At 39.4% G+C, this 24,422-nt stretch overlaps 1 protein-coding gene and 1 long non-coding RNA gene across 3 annotated transcripts in view; one reads left to right on the top strand and one right to left on the bottom strand.

Annotated features, from left to right (window-relative positions):
- LOC134212719 (uncharacterized) overlaps window positions 1–24,422 on the top strand; it is an 863,774-nt gene that overhangs the window by 141,102 nt on the left and 698,250 nt on the right. The window lies entirely within an intron of this gene.
- On the bottom strand, window positions 18,737–19,212 carry LOC134216864 (uncharacterized). The gene is made up of 3 exons (XR_009980854.1): window positions 19,118–19,212; window positions 18,984–19,053; window positions 18,737–18,917 (listed from the first exon to the last, which is right to left on the bottom strand). It is a non-coding gene; the product is annotated as an uncharacterized LOC134216864 (long non-coding RNA).

Raw genomic sequence — 24,422 nt, 5'->3', positions numbered from 1 at the left:
TTTTAACCTCATCTAGTGCAGGTGATTCCACAGCTTGTCCATCGTCGCTAATATTTATTCTGTTCACCGATGCACCGTCACTTCCTCCATTCAACAAAGTCTCGAAGTGTTGCTTCCACCTGGCAGCCACTTCGGTTTTATCTGTCAGCAAATTCCCTTCTTGGTCGTTGCACATGACGGGAGATGGCGCTGTCTTTCACCGCACGCCATTGACAGACTCATAAAACCTCCGCATATCGTTCTGCTCCATTTTTTACTGCGCCTCACTAATAACTTGTTCTTCGTACTCTTTTTCCTTCCTGCGGTGGGTTCGTTTTTCGGCTGCTCTTGCTTCCTTGTACCGATCTCTATTCGATCGGTACCCGACACATCCGGCTTCTGGCAACGTTCTTCTCATCTGTCATACTCTGACACTCCACATCGAACCAACCCGTCCTGGGTCGTCTCTGTGCAGTGCCTACCATTTCTCGTGCAGTTATGCTCACCGCTCCATGGATCGACTCCCATAGATCGTTGATGTTGTTGCTAACGTTGATTGCACTTATCCGTTCGTCGAGCTTCTGGCGGTACTCAGCCGTTACTCCTTCCGCCGACAATCGCTGGATATTGTAACGCATAGTTCGCTGTGATCTTTCGTTCGACACAGTTGACAACCGTGATCGAATTTTACTGACAACGAGGTAGTGATCAGAGTGAATGTTCGGACCTCTGAATGTCCGCACATCGATAACATCCGAGAAATGGCGCCCATTCACCAGAACATGGTCTATCTGGTTGCAAGTTTCACCATTTGAGGAATTTCTCCGGAATTTCCATCAGGAATTCCTCCGGAAGTTTCTCCAGGTACTCTTCCAAGTTACAGATTTCTTCCTGAAGTTCTTCCAAGAATTCCTCCGGAAGTTCCTCCAAGAATTCCTCCGGAAGTTCCTCCAAGAATTCCTCCGGAAGTTCCTCCAAGAATTCCTCCGGATGTTCCTCCAAGAATTCCTCCGGAAGTTCCTCCAAGAATTCCTTCGGAAGTTCCTCCAAGAATTCCTCCAGTAGTTCCTCCAGGAATTCCTCCAGAAGTTCATCCAGGGATTCCTCCGGAAGTTCCTCCAGGAATTCCTCCGGAAGTTCCTCCAGGAATTCCTCTGGAAGTTCCTCCAGAAATTCCAAGGAAGTTGGTTTAGACAGTTTTCCGAAAATTCTTTTCGGAATTCTTCCGAAAATTCTACCAGAAATTGAAATCTATAAGAAGTTCCGCCAGGAATCTCACTAGCAGCCACTCCAGAAATTAACATGAGAATTAAATTAGATTTTTTTTAAAGAAACAAAAACTTTTCATTAATTACTTTTATTATCAATTAATTGCATATTATTCGGCAACTCGGCCGTACGAAAACCATTTTTTTGTTAAATATCTTGGCTGTGCATATGCACAGCATATGTTTCGAAATGGACAAATTGATATGAAATTTGCGAAAAAGAATCCACGTGTCTTGGAGGGACTCGAACCCTCAACCTCCTACTCTCTAGATAGGCGTGATAACCCCTACACAACAAGACCACTTAAGGTACACCGGGGCAAGTTGAAACGGTTTTTTCAAAGTTGATATTCGAAGTGCTGTAAAAAAATCACCCTTTGATATATTTTGAATCCGTTTGCGGTGTTTGCTAGTTCGGGCCAAATATTATACATAAAAAATAATCAACCTTAACAAACTTTTTTATAAATATTTTTTATATTTAAAATATTTTTTTATATGCATCATTTCAACTTGCCCCGCGAATCGGGGCAAGTTGAAACACTGCTTTATATTCAGACGTAAGCTAATTTTTCCGTATTAATAACAAAATGTATGTACTCAGTGAGACTCAATAAGCACGAGGTTGTAAAGGGGACTATAATACTGCTAGGATTCGCATAAGAGTCCCATGTAAGTTTTTGACAGTTTTGATTTTCTTTCAAAAATTAGCTTAAAATTGTCTCCTGTTTAAGAAAAACTGATAAAATAGTAGGCTTTGTTCTAGAGATTTGAAAACAAATCCCTTTTTTGTTATCTCATATTGATATTTACTTGCATAAAAATCATATTCCAGATTTGGATAAGTACTCTTTTACACAAAAAAAACTTAAGTATGGTTCATTTAATTGTCCCACAGCAATAAATACGGATAAAAAATATTATGTCAATTTTTTGGAAAGATACAATTTTTTTTAAATTTATTAGATTTTTTTTGTATTTCTCCATGTAAAACAAGTTTGATAAATTCAACGGCATATTACTCAAGTCGGCGAAAGTGACATGGGACTCTTATGCGAATAAGGGCAGTGTACAACAAAGTAACAAGCGTATTTTCAGAAACAAAATTCTGGAGAACCCACTACGCTGAAAATTTATCAAATTGATTTTCTTCTACTGGTGACCACTCGGATTACTATTCAGGATGCTTCATTATTTGGTTCACTTGTATATTGCGCAGCTGATTAATTCTGTTGTGGCTTCTTCATGAATGCATATCAATTCCAGCCATCATATCTCTCATAAACTCTTCGATTGCAGAAATAGGCAGCTGGGGAAGTGAAAGGTGGAGTTAACGAAATGTTTACATACTCTATGTTTTCTTTTCTGAGTGTCAGTGCTCAGAAGATTGAGAATCTCAAAACTGCAGTTTAAACATGATCCCTTTTTATTCTAGTGGAGATTGTAGGAAGGTTGCATTCATGACAGAATGGGCGGAAATTAATTAAATTTATGTTTAGAAGTTTGCATGTTTTTACAAATTTATGTTTTTCGAATGTATTTACGGACCATGTTGAATACTGGAAAAAAAAATACTTTTAATTGCGAGGGTGACGTTTTGAATCGTTGTTTCAACTTGCCCCGCACCACGCATTTCTATTTGCCCCGATGAGTTGAACATGCAAAGCAATATCAAACAACCAAAATACAAAAATTACAACGGGTCTTTCATCGATTTTTCATAATCATTATGCTTATTCAACATTGAATGATTACCTCCCGTGAATGATGAAAAAACTCTTCCAAACATCGTTTTGAGACCTGTTTCTTTGGCACGTCAAATAGTTGGTTTGGATTTTGCAAAGGGCGAAAAATAAATAATGGCAGGGATTGCTTTTGAAAGCTGCAATCTTTCGGGAATGGCAGTCAGAAGATGCGTTTAGGCGAGTAGTTTGTTGAAAAAAAATATCAGAACATTCGGTCATTTCCTTTCTGAATTACAGCTTCTGTTTCACCTTACCCCGCATTTCAACTTGCCCCGGTGTACCTTAAAGGTCACGTTTGCGGAAAAGCCATCAGAATCCGAGTACCAACCTCCACCGCGGTTAGCTCTCTTAGCCAAGCAAGCCTTTGGCACAGCAGAGTGCGATTGAATTCGCATTCTATACCGTCCCGCCCAGACAGTTACTGGGGGGCATGGAGTGCGATCCTCTCGTTTAATAAACAATGTGCACTCGCTTGGCTGTGGATATACAATAGTAAAGCAAATGTGGAGATTGGACAAATCAAGCATCCGAAAGATATTCAATTTGCAAAAAAGAGAGCTAACCGCGGTGGAGGTTGGTACTCGGATTCTGATGGCTTTTCCGCAAACGTGACCTTTAAGTGGTCTTGTTGTGTAGGGGTTATCACGCCTATCTAGAGAGTAGGAGGTTGAGGGTTCGAGTCCCTCCAAGACACGTGGATTCTTTTTCGCAAATTTCATATCAATTTGTCCATTTCGAAACATATGCTGTGCATATGCACAGCCAAGATATTTAACAAAAAAAAATATTATCAGCCATTTTCACATGACACTCTGAGTAATTCTCGCTAAGACCGGGCCACTATTTGTACGAGGTTCTTAAAAATGCTTAAATTTATGTTCATTCGAAAACTTTCAGCGAGTATATTAAGGATCCGAGTTAAATTCTTTCGCAAGATGGACCCCTCGTTAGTTATACACGAAATCATTTTTATGGACCCCTCGATTTTAGTCAATTCTTGACTCACCAAAGTTGTCATAACTCCAACATTTCTTAACCGATCTTAGAGATCAGCATATCGTTGGAAAGAAGAAGAGAGTGTCTCAATTTGCAATGATAAAAAGCGACAAATAACTGAAAAAAAGGTGAAACCGTTTCTGCCTGGGCTATGATTTCAAATTATAAAATCCACCGTTCTCTTGTTTTTCGACCGATTTGCATGAAATTTTTGGGAAAGATGCATTAAACCCTATATTTTTGTGTAGATCTATTGCTTTGGTGATTTAATCCTTGGGAACGGTTTTATCGAGGGAGTCCTCTTGGTCAAATGGGGTCAAAAATATGCCAACTTCCTTTTAATAGTAGATAACTAGTAGTAATTGCTCTCAATAATGATGCTCTTACTAACTATTCATTATTTTGCAATAGTGGAAATGGAAACTGCACGTTTGGATCTTCAAAATCCGATTACAGATGTCCCGGGAACCGGGTTCCCCCAGGGAAGTGGTCACTTTTTGAATAGTTGTGAAACCTAGCTTGCGACACATCAAACTTCATGATTTTGCAACACAAATACAATAGGAGGCATTTGCACAGCATCTGAGCGCATTGACCACTTTCGGAGGTTGATGCGGAGGGATGCTTGTTTACATATTTCGTTTCCGCCCCTACGTAGAGTGTGGCCGACCCAGCCCCACTTCCGATCCCGAATTTCTGTTGCTATCGGCCTCTGGTGACAACGACGATGGAGCTCGTTGTTTGAGATCCAGTTGTGAGGACACCAGGCCCGAATTATATACCGCAGGCATCTGTTGATGAACACCTGCAGCCGTTGAGTGCTCTCCACTGATACACGCCATGTTTCGCTAGCGTATAACAGCACAGATTTTACGTAAGAGTTGAAAATACGTATTTTGGTGCGTTCACTTATCTGCCTGTTTTTCCTGATATTTCTTAAACTGATTGCCCGGCTACTGTGAAACTGGAAGGGGCCACCGTGTTTACATTCAACGAAAAAAAAAAAGTTGTTCGAAGTGCTCGAACCAGCGTTTCAGCTGGTCAGTTGGGTCAGTCAATAATTGATCATTCGCGTCTTTCACAGTCTTTCGTTGCATTCATCTTCGCCCCGCTTAAGCGTCGTGAGATATCTTAGAGGAGGCAAATGTCCCCGGTTGCAGCGGCTCTCTCCCCTTCGTCGGCCAGAGATTCCACCCACGGTCGCTTGTCCCGTCGACATGAGCGTTTTACTCCCTTCTCCAGAGTCGAGTATCGTTGACGGGCTAAGACTTCAGCTCCTCTGGTTTTTTTATCGTTCTATCACGGCTTTGGAATTATAACTAAAGCGTTTATATATTTATATATTTATTTGATAAATTTATATCATAATTTGTTGCTGAAAATAAAACTTTGTAGAAAATGTTACGTTAGCTTGAGCTTGAGCTTGATTGACTGCTCGTAGTTGCTACTCCATTATGACCAGATCAGCTGTTCTTGCACAGGGAACCAACAGATGTTTGCTTGGGACTAGCACACATCTTCCATGTACAAGTACTGGTGATCTCATTTGTTAGGTCATACTGGCGCCTGCCACGTCAGAATGCAAGTCAATGTAGGGAAGGGGGAGGAAATGATGATGCAATCACTCGCCCACTGCAAGCCGAATATACCTCTGCACTTGCCACGAGTTCATGCGGAATTTGTTGGAATTTTTCGGTTAGGTTGGAGAGGCAGAGGTCCGTCTTGGTTAACGAGCTGCCAATGTGATAGATAGGAGAAGGTAACTGATGGAATTTCTAATTGGATGTAGGAAACGAGCTCAATAAGTTCATTTCCAATTCTAGCAGATTACTGTTAGAATACTCAAATTGAAGGTATAGGAATAGTAATGGAAACGGTATGGAAATCCATTTCCAGTTCTAGCGATTGCTAGAACATGAGAAATAAAGAGAAAGATACAAAGTAGGAAAATGGAACGGACCTGGGATTGAATTCACGACCTCCTGCGTATGAGGCAGAAGCAGTAGCCATATGACTACTAAGCCCGCTTCGAAACAAGAGAGACCACGCACTGAACTGATTAGTTTTATTACCGGCCGCGCAATGCAGAACACAATAATTCGGCCGACCGCGCGATCGTTCTGCTGTCCGAAACATGAGAGATCACGCACTGAACTCTTTGTAGAAAATGTTACGTTAGAAGGAGAAAAACTCGAAGAAAACAACTAAATACTGTTATCCTTGAATGACTATGAACGTGCCGTAAAAATAAATATTTCTTAGCTTGAACCTAATTTAATCAAAAACGAGATGGTCTAACCCTAACGAGTTGTTTCCGAATCGTCCGTTCTGCAACAAATCCATTTGCTTTTTTTTTACTTTTATGGAATGGACTTGGAAGACATAAGGAAGACATGTAATTAACTTAAGCAATTACCTGCTCATATCTCGTTCCTACGATGCCCTCATAGCAACATGTCAAAAATATTGACGATATTTATCTATCTTTCAAAACGATTCTCTACCTTTCATAGACACACCCCCACGAAAAACTTCTTCTCAAGGTAATCAGTAAATTGATTCTTTGACATGCCCGAAAGCATATACGAGTGGACATTATTTCTCGTCATGCGTTCGAAACCCCTCGTTTCCAACTCAAAACAAAAAGCACAGGATAAAGCATCCATCGGTAAATATTTGCTCGCTTCGGTGCCACAAGTACTCGCAGCAGAATTATGTGGCATCCTACCTCTTAAGCCCAGCGTTCAATATTGAAATAAAACTTTCATCATCGATATCGGCCAGCAGACATCTAGGACCCTTCTCCAGGGATAAATGGCATGTTGATCTTCTTATGGTATCCGTTCGCATCCCTTTCTCACTCTCTGTAACTCTCACACAACTGCAGCCGGCAGCTGTTGGCGACGACGCCAAATTGAACCTCAAAGTTTTTCCCGGACGTTGATCGCCTCCCGCTTGGCTTCCGTTCGGTTCGGTCTCATGAGGATAATTTTCTCTCCGATGTCGTTCCACTTCCAGCCGCCACCAATACGTTGGACTCTTCACAGCACGAAATGGCTCTGAAGCTGGATTCCATAATCTGGAAGACAAATCGCCCAGCTCGTAGTCGTTTTGCTTTTGGGGAATTTCCAATGCACAGATGAAAATTTATATAATCAACCAGAAAGGAATGTTACCATTAGATAAAGTTCTTTTTATGGGACAGTCTGTTGTACCACACTTCCTATCCTTGTTTCCAATTAACCGGAAATTTCATTATTTATTTTTTTCTGTGCAAACAATTCCGCTACCAGCGAACCGTTAACCGGCAGAAATGTGAGTTTTTAATTATTTCGGTTTCGTTTTTAATTCTAGCCGCGCATCCACGACGCGAAGATTTAATCCGCTTACAAATAAATACCAGCAGATTGTGCTGACAACTTGCAAGCGGTGCACTCACTGTCGCTGAAAGCTATTAGTCCATCCGGGTTGCATAATTACTATGGGACCCTTGGAACGGCGGATTGAGTAGGAGGGTTTCTGCAGCGGAAGAAAACTGCTTGACTCCGAGTATGGCCAGAGTCAGTACGATTTTGGATAGAGCCAAATTACAGAGACCAGTCAGCATGACTGGTGGTGCCGGAGCTGGACCAGATAAGGAAAATCCTCATTTGCATTATGCAATTTTTCATCCGCATCCGGTTGACTGCGCAATTTGGCCTATGTATTGCTGCATGAATGCTGTTCAGTGACAGTGAAAATGAGATGCTTCATATTGGATTTAAGGTGGCAATTAGTAATGAAAGATTTCTTCTGCTGTCTTGTCAGCATTGCAGTTAATTTCAAAATAACACAAATGAAAGGTTATGAAAGGAAACTTTGCGGAAACATCATAAGAAACTAATTACCCGTACCGTCATCAGGGATGACAATGGGTCAGCGCTTTCACCGACAGTCTAGAGGTTCGGAAAACGAAACCGATCAAAAAGGTCTCTTATAACTTTGTTTTATTGCCCTAAGATACCTTTAATCTATTCTACAATCATTCTAAATAGTTGGAACGCAGTAACCCATTGTCACCCCGACGATGGTCAATAACAAAAAGAAACGGCATTTCCGGCCAAATCACCATTTTGGCCAAATGGCTTTTTCGGATCTGTTGGGTCAAACGATTTTTCGGCTAAATAACCAGATTCAAGTCAAGTCGTCAAGTCGTCAAATCAAGTCGAGTGAAATACGAGACACTGAAGACGGCCTTACTGTTGAGATCAAAATACGTATCTGTCAAGATACAATTAAGTGGTGGAATTTAATGGGATTGTACAAACTTGGCTTATGACAAGTGAGTACACTATATGTAATCTATGTTGGGCAAAAACGTCGTTTGGTCGAAAATGTCATTTACTGAACGCGTCAATAGGGTGGAAATGTCATCTGCTAAACGGATCAAATGCGAAAATTGCCGACCTGTTCGGCCAAATAGCCCTTCTTGCCAAACGACCATTTCGGCCAAAAGGCATTTTTGACCAAATGACATATTCGACCAAACGACTTTTTTGTCTGGCTCCTACACACTTGCTTCATCAGCAACTGCCCTCGATGAAGTAAGGTTGTGTGAGGTTGTGTCAGTTGGTCGTCAGATCCCAACCCAATTACATAAGCGAAGAGAGATAGTCAGTAAAATTTTTCTTCTCAGGTTCTTAATTCGTGGTCCGTAGTCTATCGTCCAGGTGTGATCCATAGTGATCATATGGAAGATCACACCAGACAAAGGGCGGAGGGTTGGTCTAGAAATCATAAAAAGTGGTGGGCGTCATATTTGAATTTCGTCTGCAATCAAAATACTTGATTCCGAGCCATCAAGCATTGCACGTACCAGCCTAATCAGTTTCACCGGAAAACCGTGTTCAGAAATTATCTGCCACAGCTATTTTTATCAGTGAATCAATCGTACGCTGCTTTGAAATCAATGAAAACTTATCAAGATTTATGCAGAAAATTTTAGACATCTGACTTGTCGTTAGTCTTCTTCTTCTTCTTCTTATTGGCATTACATCCCCACACTGGGACAGAGCCGCCTCGCAGCTTAGTGTTCATTAAGCACTTCCACAGTTATTAACCGCGAGGTTTCTAAGCCAGGTTACCATTTTTGCATTCGTATATCATGAGGCTAACACGATGATACTTTTATGCCCAGGAAGTCGAGACAATTTCCAATCCGAAAATTGCCTAGACTGACACCGGAATCGAACCCAGCCACCCTCAGCATGGTTCTTGCTTTGTAGCCGCGCGTCTTACCGCACGGCTAAGGAGGGCCCTGTCGTTAGTCGGCCCTCACGGAAATCTCTCAAGTAGTCTCAGTCTGTTAAACAGAATACGCAACAGAATTTTGTTCGCCTAGTTCAGAAGGGTGATCCTTCTGACAATTGGGACACTCTAGTCCGTGACCATCCTAATGGATTGGACATTTGAGGCCATCCAACCTTCACCCTCCCATATTTTTTGAATAATGTGGTGGATAGAATGATGCAGCTGCTCACTTCCAAGTTTGAAAAGCTCGAACGGGATCCCACTCATCAGCTTCATTGTTTTCTAGCTCATTTAAAGTCTTCTCTACCTCATCCAGCGTTGGTGGTTCCAGAGCTTGATCGATCGACTATGTCCATCCTGTTTCTTAATAAGCCTTTGTTTCCACCGTTCAACAAATATTCGATGTGCTCCTTCCACCTGGCTGCCACCATATGTCGTTTTCGGTTATTGCTGGGTCGAACCTAGTTCTGCACCGGATCCGCTCTAATGGAACGTACACACGGTCAAGCAGTTTGACCAACATTGACTCCACCTCTCGTTTATTCAAACATCCATCAAGTTTTACCAACAGTGACACGAACAATCAATTTATTCGACCAACAATATCACACACGAACGACCGAAGCGCCAACTTGAGCACCAACTTCACTACAAATGCTCAAACATGTTCGGCGAACCTTGACTCCACCCCGGACAACTCAAACCAAAATCAAACCGTTTTATTTTTTCCAACCGAGCCGCCAACTGTCAAATGGTTGTTCGAACAACTTCACACACGTTCAAACAAAGCAGAAACCGAAGCGTTTTCTTGGGGGCGGAGTCAATGTTCGTCAAACTGCTTGACTGGTGTGTACGTTGCATAACAGCTGTCAAAACGTTCGGTTATTCGTTCAGGTTGGATCGCGATCCGCACCAGATCCGCACCAGATCCGACCCAAAATGAATTAGGCTTTCAGCGATCGTGTACGTACACGCACGTTTCACTCACACTTTTACTCGGTTTGTTTGCAACCACGAGCAGCTGTCACGGCAAAATCAAATGGGATTGTTTGCAACCATGAACCTGCGTTCGTGTTGGTGAGAAATGTCGGCGAGACCCTAATGAGGTTCGCTCTGCCGATTTATCGAGATCCAACCTACACGGAAGAAATAAACTACCCAATAGTGAGTTTAATTCACCCAACCTCGAACATCCGTACGGGAAGCCAAAATTGAGTAAGTAGGGTCGAAGTAGTTTGCCTTTACTCCCATGGTAAAAAAGTACCCAACGGAAAATTTATTTACCCAAATGTAAGTTTAATTCACTCAATTTCGACCTCAGGTAATAAAACTCAAAATTGGCTTCCCGTATTGAACTGGCGTCGTTGGATTGTTTGGCTCTTTTGTTTTTGACAACAAAAGAAAGAGTGGATGAAAGAGAAGAGAAAAAATAACTCAAAAGTAAGTTTAGAAATACTCAATTTTGGGTACTTTTTTTCTTCCGTGTAGGTTCACCAATACATTCAAACACAAACTGTCAAACTGGTTTTTATGTTTACGCTAAAGGAAAATGAAATCGTAAAAGACACGGATGGGTATTTGATTTTGTTTGTTTCATTTGTTAAATTTATCAATTTTATTGCTCTTCCACGCAAAAATGGATTATTTTAATTTTGTGCTGTCTTCAAGTTGCTCTGATGGTGAATCGGATTCAGATACAGATATATTTTTCGCTGATTACAGGCGATAGCTCCACTATAAACAAAATAAGGGTTGAAAATGTGATTTATAAAATGCAGTGACGAGAAGGTAGCTGCTATTTATTCACTACTAGTCGACCCGGCAGACGTTGTCCTGCATAGTAGGCGAAAAAGCGCACTGTAAAATGCCCATGCGAAATTTCCATATGAATCTTAGTTTTAGTTTTTCACGATTTGCTCAACTTTACTCGTAATTTTCGCATTAGGAAATATCATATAAACCCGTCGGAAACTGTAACGAATGTTTCTGCTGAAGAAATGAAAAAAATCCATCGAGCCGTTTTCGAGTTATGCGGATACGAACACAGACCATTTCATTTTTATATATAAGAATTACGTTGTGTTTTCGAACATATGCTTTAGGTATAATTGCTCTATCAATGGGAAAATAGCGTACCAGAGTATCTGCCGCTATGAAGTTATTTATACCAAAATGTTCATACCATATTTTATTCATTATTGAGTCTGTGCATAATTTGTTCAAGGTTACGGATTTGAAGAATATAAACATAATGTATTAACCCAGGCATTAACCATTTATAAGACTTTGGCAACTATATTGCCATCAACAAATTTATTGTATTTATTTATAAACGATTATTTATAAATAAATTCAAATGTTTATTCAGGAACAGTTTTTATACGAATGAATTATTGGCAGTGGCTGATTTTCTACCCGCCGCTGCCACATCCAGGCGCTATAGTATATGCGCAAAATAGCCAGCAAGAGTTAACCGCCAGAAATTTGTATGGCGAAAGACATCTAACGTGGGTTTTCTCAAAATAAGGAACTTTTCATGAAAAACTATTTGGTACCGGTTATGAAGGATGGTGTCCGCTACTACGCCTACCAAATATTTTTTCGATTAAGGTGTTTAATTTTGAGAAATCGAACCTTAGATGCCTTTCGCCATACTAATTTCAGAAAGTTAACTCCTAGTGTGCCGCTGTAAGCACGCTCAAAGCAGGCGATTCATTGAGCATAATTTTTCAGTGGAAGAAAGGTTTTTAGTTGTAATTCGTTAAAAAACCGACAAAGACATATTTTATCCCATTGATATTGATTATGTTGAATCTCCTGTTTTGATTATGTAGTGAAAAATTATTTTCCTCTCTTGTATATTTGGTTTTTGCAGTTTTGACGAAATCGCAATTTATCCCAAAGGGTCTCCCTCTTCTTGGGAGAAAAAAAGGAAAAAAAATGCGAATAGAAAAAATAATGCTGTTCAACTCTTGTACGATTTGATTCTTTGTTTTAAAATAAAAGGCCCAAAATCTCAATAAATGTTGTATTGGATTTTTTACAAAGTGTTTCCATATTTTCTTGTTCTGTTCCATTTCAATGACATAATTGATAATTCAAATTTACTGTAACACAGCAAAAAAGCCATATAGAATAAGCATAACAGTTTATCGGGAAACACGGATTGGCATAAACTCTTTCACAGCAATCCACATTGCCGTCGTCATTCATCACAAGCTCCTAATCACATTAATTTATTGATGAAATAATAGTCATTTTAGTCATTAAACAATTAACAGAAGAAACGTCTGATTTCCCCCATAATTCATGAAACAAGAAAAAATAACACTAATAACAAAATTCAATAGATAAAATATGTCTGTTTCTGCCAGCTAATAAAAATCAGCCCCCTGAAACGGCTGTCATCTGCAACTATGCTAAACTTGGTGCTAGCTGTCAAGTTGTGGCTTTAAGCACGGAACACAGTGACGCATGCGGTAATATCGCTCGAGGGCAGATCTAATTCGAATAAAAACATATTCTTTTTTATTTTAGGCTGTTGTTGAAAAAGAGAAGAAGAAAAAGTGCACCATCTAAAATATGTTTCAAAACTTTATTGCAATTATCTCTAGAACTGATTCGTTTATTTTAGATACACCTAACCAAACCTGAGTAGACGAAAATAGCTCAACAATATCAAATGTTGATAAGATAGCAAAATGAGATATGGACATGATTGATATAAGAGATAACATTGATTTTGATTATTTTTTTAATATTGAATAAAATTAAATTTTTATTATTAAATTAAATTAGACTTTGCATTAAAATATCATGAAAATTATTTTGAGCTCTTTAGTGGAATGTTATCACTTGTCATAAGACGAGTTAATACAATCCCATTGAATTCCACCACTTAATTGTATCTTGACAGATACGTATTTCGACCTCAACAGTAAGGCCGTCTTCAGTGTCTTATACTTTATCACACTGTGAACAATTAATTTGATAAACCCCGGCCTTATTTAACATTTCTACTCTATCCTTTGTGGAGCCCAACAGTGTCTTCAGTTGATTGCTTCTGCTGGAGAATACTAAATCGATGCCGAATTTCCTCAGTCGATGGCGTAGCTGGTGGGTGATGTGTCGATCATAGGGGACCGATACCCTCTTCAGCGGTTCATCGATCGATGTCAGTGTTGTCAGTTCGTTTTTCCGTAGGTTCCTCTGTTTCTTGTTGATAATTGCTTGTATTATTCTTTCCTTGTATCCGTAGATCCTCGCTGTTTCCAAGATGTGTTGTAGCTCCTTCGTTTTTCCTTCTTCGCTCAGGGGAATCGTCTGCATCCTGTGGATCATGTGATGAAAAGCTGCCACTTTATGCTGATACGAATTTCAACTTTGTTATTATTTTTCTGCAAATCAATTTCTATTTTTTCAAAGCACATTTTTGACAGCTTCCGCAGCCAAATTCCCTTTTTGCGAATGGTTTAAAAAGGTTTTGAATTTACTCTTATAGAAGGCTTATAGTGGTAATCTAGATAGAGCCACTCGATCATATCATGCTCTTATAGTGGTCATCAAAATGTTGCCGTTTAAAAGCTGGTTTTATTAGTAGATCTTTCAATTTGATCTTGAAAATCATTCCTATAGCGGAATAAAACTTGGAATGTTACTTGAGTTGGGCTTCAAAAAACTATTATTCTGTCAACACACAAATGATCAAGCAAAACTTTATCCACAATGCGATATCCACTTACAGTTGGATCAGATCAAGATTTTCCTTAAAAATAGACGCGGTTCCAACAGTTTTCCAAAAAAAAAACTACAGATGACTCGTAAGATGTCTAAGTAGAATAATTTATCTCAGTTTCAACGCTCTTCTTGATCCACAATATAGTGAACTCAAGTTTATAACCAAAGAGTTTATGCGTCAAGATCAAATAGATTAACTGATGTCGTCAAACTGAAAAGTATACACCTATAGGTGTGGACGCTGTCTCATATATCATAGTGACAGTTCAATAATAAATTATCAAAAAAAACCCTGCTTACAAGTACGTTTACTTTTGATAGATTTATGTTTTGATGGTTTTGATGGGTGGCACCAGCCTTTTTCAAGACCGGGAGTTTTTTAAACCTTCGAACTGGCACTTTCAAGTTTAATTCGATAAATGAGATTGTGTTTCGATAAATTGTGTGTTTTCATTCGGATTCTGATAAACTTTTTTTCTCAAAGGACCTTAGCCGGCCCTGTAAACACAATGTGAAACCATATTGAATTTCCAGTTCAGGCATCCGTAAATGGTCAAAATCGGATGATAATTAACAGAGTTACAATATATTTATTTAATTTCACCCAAAATTTGCTTCTCCCAGTTAATTTGGTCATGTACAACACTTTACTAGTGCTAATGGCCGCCACAATCGAACTTTTAATAGCGTAGAAACAGTTTGAAGCTTGGCTTGTGTCGTTTGATATGTTTCCATCATCATAATGCTTAATTCATGATGATGGTGGTCGCTGCGATGTCAAGCAACACAAACCAAACGTTAAATAGACTGCACCGTATCAGAACATAAGTTAAATTTTGGCAGCCATCACCGCACGTAACATGCTGAATAAATGACGAAAACAGAACTTAACAATATAACTTAAGTTGTTGAAAACTAATTTTTTCCGATCGAAAATCATTTTGCGATAATTGAATACCCGCGCGAAATGTAATATGCAGTATGAACGGAGCTTTAAACTTCATAAACTGCACTAACGCCACGCCAACAAACGGTGGCTTCAAGAACTAGTGCTTGTTTCACGGGGTTGGATTAGCCAAATTCATATCCTACCAACGTGCCAACACATGCGATTTAATTCGACACATTTCTTGTCTGTTGCCTAAATTTATATTACGTATGTTTACGGTATTCGGCCAAACGGCTCTTGGGGTGTGTCGTTTGGCCGAAACCCCCTTTAGGCTGAAACCCATCAGGCCAAAAGTCATTTGGCCGAATAGGACGTTTGGCTGAATAGGACATTTGGCCGAATAGGATGTTTGGCCGAATTAGACGTTTGAACGAATAGGACGTTTGGTCGAATAAAACATTTGGCCGAATTAGACGTTTGGTACACTAACTGAGCAAAAATAGAGATCAATCCATTTTACTGCGTAGCTAGATAGGGGAAGTGTGCCGGTTTTGGCCAACCCTGAAAAATGCATATTTTCCAAAAACTATCGATCATTTTCCTCAGCGAAGTAGCGTAAGGGATGTATCTCCTGTTACAGCTAATAAAACCGTCGGAAATTGCTTTCGGAGTTATGCGAGTAACTGGCCAAATTAGGAACATGGCCAAAACTGGTACAGTTACCCTACCTGATAAAAGTTAGCATGTAGGATTCTAGAATGAAGTTCTTATACTTATACCAGCTTCTTACAGTGAAACTCACTTTGTACCAAGTAATATATGGTCGCATATGATGTTACATGAGGTTCCATCAGCCATAAGACTGTTAAGGTGATTATAGAATGAAGCCCGTGGTGAATTTCAAATTCACCACACGTTTATCTACATACATTTCCAAAAGCCCAAATCTGGCGTAATAGGTTTCGTACAGTGCCGAAACTCAAATTATGATTGTTCAGCATAACTAAGCAAACGTTCTACCATTATTTCAGCCCCATACGCGTTATGGTTCTTTTATCTGGTGCGCTTGAAAAAAATATTGGAAAAGCACGTGGTTTACAAAATGGCCGATTTCTGGCTTTATTCTATAATCACCTTAATACGCTTTACATGCTATAAGGTACACTGGGGGAAGTGGAAAAAGGGGGTAAGTGTAAAAATCGACTCGAAAAATTTCAATTGTACAGACTTTACAGTTTTACCACACCATAAACATTGTGCAAAAACATAGTTCAATGTTCACATTACTACTATGTTAAAATCTGTGTTATATTTACACTAACACAGTTAACAACATTTTAGGTTTCACGAAAAGTTAATTTTTGCATTCATAAAATCAATTATTACTTGCATAAATTGTTCCTTTTTCCGGTGATTTTGCACCACAGGTGACCATTATTATACAAGTAAACTAATCACATTTAATTTGTAGTGGTTTGTACCATGAAAGCAATTAATTTAAAGATTTTACACTCACCCCTGGTGTCAAACAAAACGGGGGAAGTGGAAAATGTTCTGATCACGCAAATTTTTCCTTCCTTCCTTCCAAGGTTTATTTTGATAGCTGTAAATCTTAATATGTTCCTTCTTTGTTATCAATGTGATTTAAGTGGTGATTGGACTAATATACATAAGATAACGCCTGATTAATACACCTATCGGTATTGATGCCTTACACATGTTTTACATAAGAAAAAAAAGTATCAGAAAGATAAAAATAGCACTGTTAGGTTAATATATTCCATAATACATATTCATTTATATTCATAACAAGTTTCGCCATATTATATTCATAACAAGTTGTTGCGAACAAATCGGTTAGGGACAAGTACATGAAAATAGGTGATAATTTTGTATGTGTATCGCGCACACACATACATACTAACACGCACACATAGACATCATACCAATTCGTTAAACTGAGTCGATAAGTTTATAACACTGTTAGTCTCATTCTCCCTCAAAAAAGTTCAACTTTGGGGCGAACATACAGATTTTATGTACACTTAGTGTTCGAGAAGGCACAACCAGCCCTCCCCTAGCTATTTCAAGAATTCATTGGGGACCTATTCCTTTAATCCAATGAAATTATTCAACAAAAGATACTCAGAGCAATTACCGTCTTGATTTTAATCGTACATCCTTATTCATCACAATTGGTGGTCAAGATAACTTGGGTTTTCCACTTACCCCATTCCACTAGGGTAAGTGGAAAAATAACTCCCAAATTTCAAATATATTTTTATAAATTTCAAGCGGCTAAAATGGTATAAATTACCGCACAGTTGGTGCAAAATGGACTGTTTTTGGGAGCCCATAATGATTGAATGCATTTAGATCATTTTAATTGGTTTTACAATAATTTGAACATGAACTATCGATTTTTCCTTTTCCACTTCCCCCAGTGTACCTTATCTTAAAAGACAATCTCTTCAATGGACCCTGTTAGTGCGATGATTGTTCGATTACTTCTGATAACAAGAAAAACCAAACATACTGATGATTATTACAGGACCACAATAATAAACCTTTCCTTTATCAACGATCACCACGACTATTTCATAAGTAACATAAGAGAGGAATTCAGCAGAACTCGAATCATTTTGAAAACAGTTTTTTGTTCTCAGAAAATAAATGTTACCAGTTCTCAAGAATTCTGAAAATTTTCTTCAACAATGTTGAAGAGATGTATAGAACTTGCCTTTTAAAAGGAACTTCTAGAGAAGCCTGAGAAACTTTCGCACATTTCGAAGCATGTCCGTTTAGATTTTCTGTTACTAAACATGGTACTCTCTGGTTTAGAAAGATATAGCACGCCTTGGCGGCTATAGCGCCTCTCGACCTTGAATTTGTTAACGAATGGCTTAAGTGCCACCTCAATTAATATTGACGTCCAGGGCAGGTTTCTTGAAAGAGTTCAGAGAATGAGAAATGCACTAGCAGACCTGAACGGTTATGAAGTACTTCCGTTATTTATGGCGAGAAGACAGCACCACGCGTAAATGTATAATGGCTAAAGATCGTCGTTCGGTTAGTCACTGTAGCTCAAATTATCATCATTGGAACCAACCTTCACAAATCTCCCATCTCGCTTTAAGAACGAAAGAGGAGGGACTGAGTTTCCCTAGCAGTCCAACTAGGAGTAAAAAATCACAAAATACGACAACTAAGTTTCAAGTTGTACTTGTATGGAAAAACATTTATTTTTGTTGGGCAAAACGGAAACGATTAACAAGCATGCTTTTATTCAAATTTACATTTTTCAAGAGGTGAGCCAGCCAAGGGCTGAAAACCTCTCAATAAAGAGAAAACAAAAATTTCGTTTCTATCCTAGGATCATTTTGTTTATTTTTTTGTCCTTACCCTTCTCTCTACTTTATCTTCTTTGACTATTCATGTGTGCGGTATTTCTAATTTCGCATCCGCATTTTTACTCACGGTACCGTGGATGGATTATGATGCTCTGCTTTACCGACCGCTTTATGATGCGGCTCGTCTCTCGTAGCGGTATTGCGGCAACTCCACCAAGTGGCCGCGATGTTTGCAATCCGGCGAACGGACTTGAATGGCTGATATTGCTAACGTACGGTTACCAACGCGTGTCGTTGGACGCTGCGGATTGCAATGGCAATCGATGGATGCTACGAAATAGCAACTGCTGGTGGTGTCTGGACAATGGCGGTGGTCGAACAATACGGCGTCTCATGGGATGCGACGCCAACGAAGATGGCGAGAAAATGGATTCCGGGATGACTGCTCGGATGAAAGAATTCGATCTAGCGTTGGCCGGCGTGGCCAAGACGGACGCAATGGTGACGGTGCGGCCCCTTTCCGGTTCACGGGTCAAAAGCCGCAACTCGGAGAATTTCCGACGAGAGCGCGTGGATCGACGAAAACGATGGTCGAGAGGGTTGGGCGATGCGGTTGATGTTCAGAGGTCGATAGAGGCGTCGGTTCCAATCCCGTTCACAAAAACTGGCAATAAGAAGCCATCAAACGTATGAGCATACACATTTTGAACACACATATTCCACAAATTACCTTCTTTTTCTAGGATACTCGCACAACAATTACTATCGAATCGTACAACACTCTCTAACTAGACCTTAGCCTAACGGAAAAGAATAAACGTAAAATCTGAAACACAAAAGACTTATAAAGTCGTTTAAACATACCACAACAGATTCACGATACTAAGAGACTTAAAACTCGCACTCCCGGATTTTTCCACGGTCTCGGTTGAAGTGATCCAATGTGGTCCCAAATTGCCCCAGATAGGTCGTGAGGTTGTTCGAATCGTGTCCGGGGTTGTTGAACCTTCCCAAAGGCCATCAACTTCCCTGATCTAAATCTTTTGCTATCATAAACCTACGAATGGAAAATGTTCGTGAAGTGACAGTAGCCATCATGCTACAAAGAAAATGAAATAGAATCTAATTGAAGTACAGTAGAAAACGGTGATTGTATTACGAGGCGTTCCTATACCGGCAACCGATGTCGTTTCTGATAAGGTTTTCAAATCACCGATGAAAATACAAAATGCTAAGTTGTTCTTATAAATAGCACTGGGTTCATATGAACCGCATTGTGATCTAGACCGTGAAATGTCTTGATCTGGAAGTCTTGACGAATTAATCGCTTCCGTTCGATTTCAAATCATGGATACTTTCAGTACGAACTCTTCCAGATCCAATTTTATTCCATCTCGCGTTTTCAAGGGCACTACTTTCAATAATGAAGCAACAATCAGCTGTCATTTTATTATTCCACGCTTGCTGCGACGCAGTAAAGCTAAAATAAAAAGATGACAGTTATTCGTTGCTTCTTTATTGAGATTGGTGCCTTTAAAAATGCGAGGTGAAAATTATTTGGATATCAGACAGTTTCACCTTAAAATAATCATCCACACGTAAAAACATTTAATGTTATTTATTAAAGATTTGTAATACTTTTTCGCCAAAACAGGCGCTTAATGATATGTATAAGAAAATATACATCGCAGCATTAGTCATATACATCCGAAACTTATACTTTTCATTAACTTATGAATGTTATTAGCTTTTTGGTATGGAGTCATTCGTTAGGTGGCATAATGTATAAGTATTTTTGAATGTTTTTTTTTTTGCCATACATATAAGGTTATGTTTTTACGTGTATTTTAGTGCGATCTTTTAAAAATAGCATGATTAGCCCGCAATCAACATACTGAAGTGCTAGAATCTGAAATAAAATAAAAACGATCAATAAAGTGATTATAAACATCATGTATATGAATGGAAAAGAACTAGAGTCCAGCAACATTCTTAGGTTCTTCAAGAGAGTGCAGTTGAGATTGAAAACTGATAGAAAATAAATATTCGATTGTTTGTTGATTGACGGGGATCTCGTTGCTATGTTACGGAACAACCAAAGGGCGAACAATTGGAAGGAAAGCCTATGATGTATTTGAAAAACAAGGGGTAACTCGATTCCGCAAAAGTTTTAGGTACCGAAAATTCAGCAATTTGGAACCATACAATGAGTACTAATTTGTTCTGAGCCAAACATCTTGATAAATATATCTATGGTTGATCCTCGTAAATAGACGAAGAAAACGAATATAAATTAGGTAGTTGGGCTGTCTATTCTTGAGTAATGCGCGGTCGTACAAATGCCAACTTTGTTTTACATTTAAATAAAATATATATTATGGAAATTATTATATATTTGTTTATTGCTCATACCCTGATTTCTTTCTCGTCAATTTACTAATTTTTTATGGAAAATTTCTAATTTTCCATGGAAATTTTACTTCATTGCGCTGAAAAAATCACAAATATAAGATTTATTTCAAGTTTTTTTGCATTGCTTTGCTTCTCATAGGATTAATCAAGATGAATACACCACAAGGTGTTCCAATCTGCCAAATTCACGATTCAGACATCTTTGATTTTAGTATGGGAGAGCCGGCGGGTTTGTTTTCGTTTTGTACTGAAAATGAATTTTACACCCCGCCTTCTTCTCTTCTATAAACTTGGCAAATTGGGGCACCTAGTAGTGTATTAATCTTGGGATAAATATAGGGGCTATGAAATGAAATCAACGAGCAGATGAAATCCAACCCTATATCTCGTGAAAATTTCGAACAATTTCCATTGGAAATTGACCTTTACCGCCAAAGCTTCTCTTGCAAGTTCTAAAAAATAGCCAAGCCGAAAAATCAAATCTGCCGATGTATGTTTGTGAACTCCCCGACGATGATAGTGCCTAAGTCATCACTTTAACAGTTGCTCTATTTATAGAACGTCGAACATTTTGAGAATCTGTTCTATTTTCAGATCGCTGACTGGGCAGATGAGATCCAACCGATTTTTTTTTCTCATTCTATTCATCCCTCTACCAAATTCACACTTCGGACAAATCTCTCAAACACAACCGCTGCCCAGTGCCAACACTTTGGCAGATAAGCGCAACCGTCTGTCTGTCCATCTGCCCATCATTCGTTTCCATTCCACCAGAGCCTGGTGGATTACTACCGATGGTGTAATAATCCTCTATTTCGCTTATCAAAAGAAACTCATCCTCCCGTCCGAGCTGTGGAAACCAACCGCACAACGAAATTGGTTCCATCGATGATGCGGCTACGAACGTCAGGAAAACAGTTTCGTTGAACTCGAACTAATTAGATTAGCTCGAAAAGATCGTCGTCGTCATCGCTCAACATTGAGGCAAATGCCAATTCCACTTGGGACTGTTCAACCCTCTTACACAAGTCGTCATCATTTCAGACCTCGTCGGAAACGGACGTAGTCAGCTCGTAAAACCTACGAGAAACATTTTTATCACTTATTGGGCACACTTGGCTTAACATCTCGGAGACTTGGGATAGTTTCGTTCGTTGTCGTTTATGGATGTATCCTCCATTCCGCAGAGGCAGTTTATGGAGTACCACAGAAAATAGCTAGTTTCGTTTATTGATTACTCGTTGTCTATTTGCTGTGTAAAATCCCATTTGGAAGGGTATCGTGCTATTGGAATTGCTGCTCAGTGGATTGCATTCATGGCAATACATTCCCTCCTATGTAGTTTGTTTTGAGCCAGTCCTTCACTTGACTAGGAAGAAAATGTGTATTGGTCAACATAAATTGCTCAGATCTATTCGCATAAACCCATCTCTCAGCGTGAAAAATATGCTTACCCACGTTCATTTGAATTTTCACTTCCGCAACGCACGCCACTTGGGGAATCACAAGGCTTTAGGAACGGAAGGTGAAAATTCCGAGCTGCATAAGAAGATGCAAATTTCATTTGCATTAAATGAATGCAATGCATAAATTTGCATTTCCCACTAATGGTATTCACGGCTATCGTCTTTCCATTCCGTCCAGCGCTGATCCTCACTGGTCCGAGAAATCAAGAGGAAGACGAAATTGCACTTGACCTCAGGGTGTCTGTTCTTCCGGGTGCTACTTAGAGCACCGGACTCTGGCATCCTGGAATCCACGGGGCAGCAAAGTAAATTTCCCATCGAAAAGTAATGGAAATATTGTCCAACTATAAATATTCCTACACCAGGCTTGAATGCGGATGATATAACCTGCCTGAGACTTTTTTAAATGAAAGCAGATGTGAATTAACTAAACTTTTTGTTTTTTTGTCTTCTAATCTTATTTTTTTCAATAAGCACTGCAATGCTTACGATTACAACACTCGCATCGTATATGTTACAATTGCACCGACAAATTCGCATGAAGCCTCATTCATTTCAATATTCAAACCACAGGGAAAAAACTTCCTCACTCGAATGCGTGATGTGCATTCGAATAATATAAATCCATCCAACGAGTTCTCTAATCCGTAAGCTTACGCGTTGCTTCGACACTTTCCTGCTCGACACGAATCAATAGAAACAGAAAAAAACACCACCACGACTGAAAGCTGCAGACTAGACCGTCGTCGTTTCTCCTGTCGCTTCCGAATGTCTCTTCCTCTGGGTTCAACGCGAAGATAAGGATCAAAAACTGAAACACAAAGCAGCATAACAATTTGGATGGGTGAATACTTCCATAAAATCTGAATAGGAAACCCGGTTCTCGAGAAGGGGATGCTCTTTCACGATTCAAATTCACTTACGTAATCGTAAAATTTGATCGTTTTCCCATTTTTTTTTGTTGGATTTTTTTTTAGCTGTGTGGACACTCAGATGTATGCAAATTAGATCTGCATACCCGCTGATTTCTGGTATGGATTACTGCTGAGGACCTGAGTTTTCTACACATAATAGTTACGTTTTCAAAGCGTGTGAATGGAAACTTTGAACCTTAGTTGAATTGAAAATGAGTTACATTACATTACAGGTTATTGATTTTAGATCGATTTATGAAATCCTTTGATATATATTTAGTTTACGATATTGATTTTTCTTAGTGTAATTTTGAACCTCATCATAAAACATCAAAACGAAATCTTGTTCAAATTCGAGCAAGATGAACAATCGACGGCTGTCGTTTTATCAGTGCTATCTGCTGCATACCTGCTATGTGTAGCTGGGGCATATTTATTTGAATGCCGGGGCAACTTCTGACTGGACTGTCTTTCCTGGAAAGGTCAAATCTGGTGCTACACAGCACAGTCGTCCATCCGGGTGTTATTGCGGCTCTTCCAAGGACAAACGGACGGGCAGCGCAGAGCAGTTTGAGATAAATCTGTAGGGAGTGGAGTTTCGCTGCAGAGCGGAAGGCTTTGCTTATCCTACAAATCCTTTAATCTACATTTCCATTCTGGTGAAATGTGTTTCGTGAAGGGAAGGAATATGTACCGCCGGATTTAGTTCGCATTTTCGGAAATGAAAATGTCATCTGATTATATTTTTTATTTTTCGCAGAATCATTTGTTTCATTCAGTTTTGCATATCATCATATTTTGTATTAGTGTAGTGATGGAACCATGTACATCATCTGAAAAATTGTAGAAGCTTGAATGATACAATGAGTTGAGTATTTCTGTGTGTGTTTAAAATGGCGCTTCTCACATATGTGTTAATAGTTTTGTTTAGAGCTTGGACACATTACAATAATTTTACTTGTTTTTTCGCTAGTTTGAGTTTCAGGGGCATTCTCGAGTCCCTTCGAAACCCGCAGAGGGTTACGGCAAGGTGATGGTCTTTCGTGTCTGCTATTCAACATCGCTTTGGAAGGGGTAATACGAAGAGCAGGGATTAACACGAGTGGTACAATTTTCAATAAGTCCGTCCAGCTATTTGGCTTTGCCGACGACATAGATATTATGGCACGTAACTTTGAGAAGATGGAGGAAGCCTTCATCAGACTGAAGAGGGAAGCCAAGCGAATCGGACTAGTCATCAACACGTCGAAGACGAAGTACATGATTGGAAGAGGCTCAAGAGAAGTTAATGTGTGCCACCCACCGCGAGTTGGCATTGGTGGTGACGAAATCGAGGTGGTAGAAGAATTTGTGTACTTGGGCTCACTGGTGACTGCC

Source organism: Armigeres subalbatus, chromosome 2, assembly GCF_024139115.2.
Source record: "Armigeres subalbatus isolate Guangzhou_Male chromosome 2, GZ_Asu_2, whole genome shotgun sequence".
Taxonomy (NCBI): domain Eukaryota; kingdom Metazoa; phylum Arthropoda; class Insecta; order Diptera; family Culicidae; genus Armigeres; species Armigeres subalbatus.
Note: the sequence above shows the minus strand (reverse complement) of the source record. Positions and strands in the feature narration are given on the sequence as shown.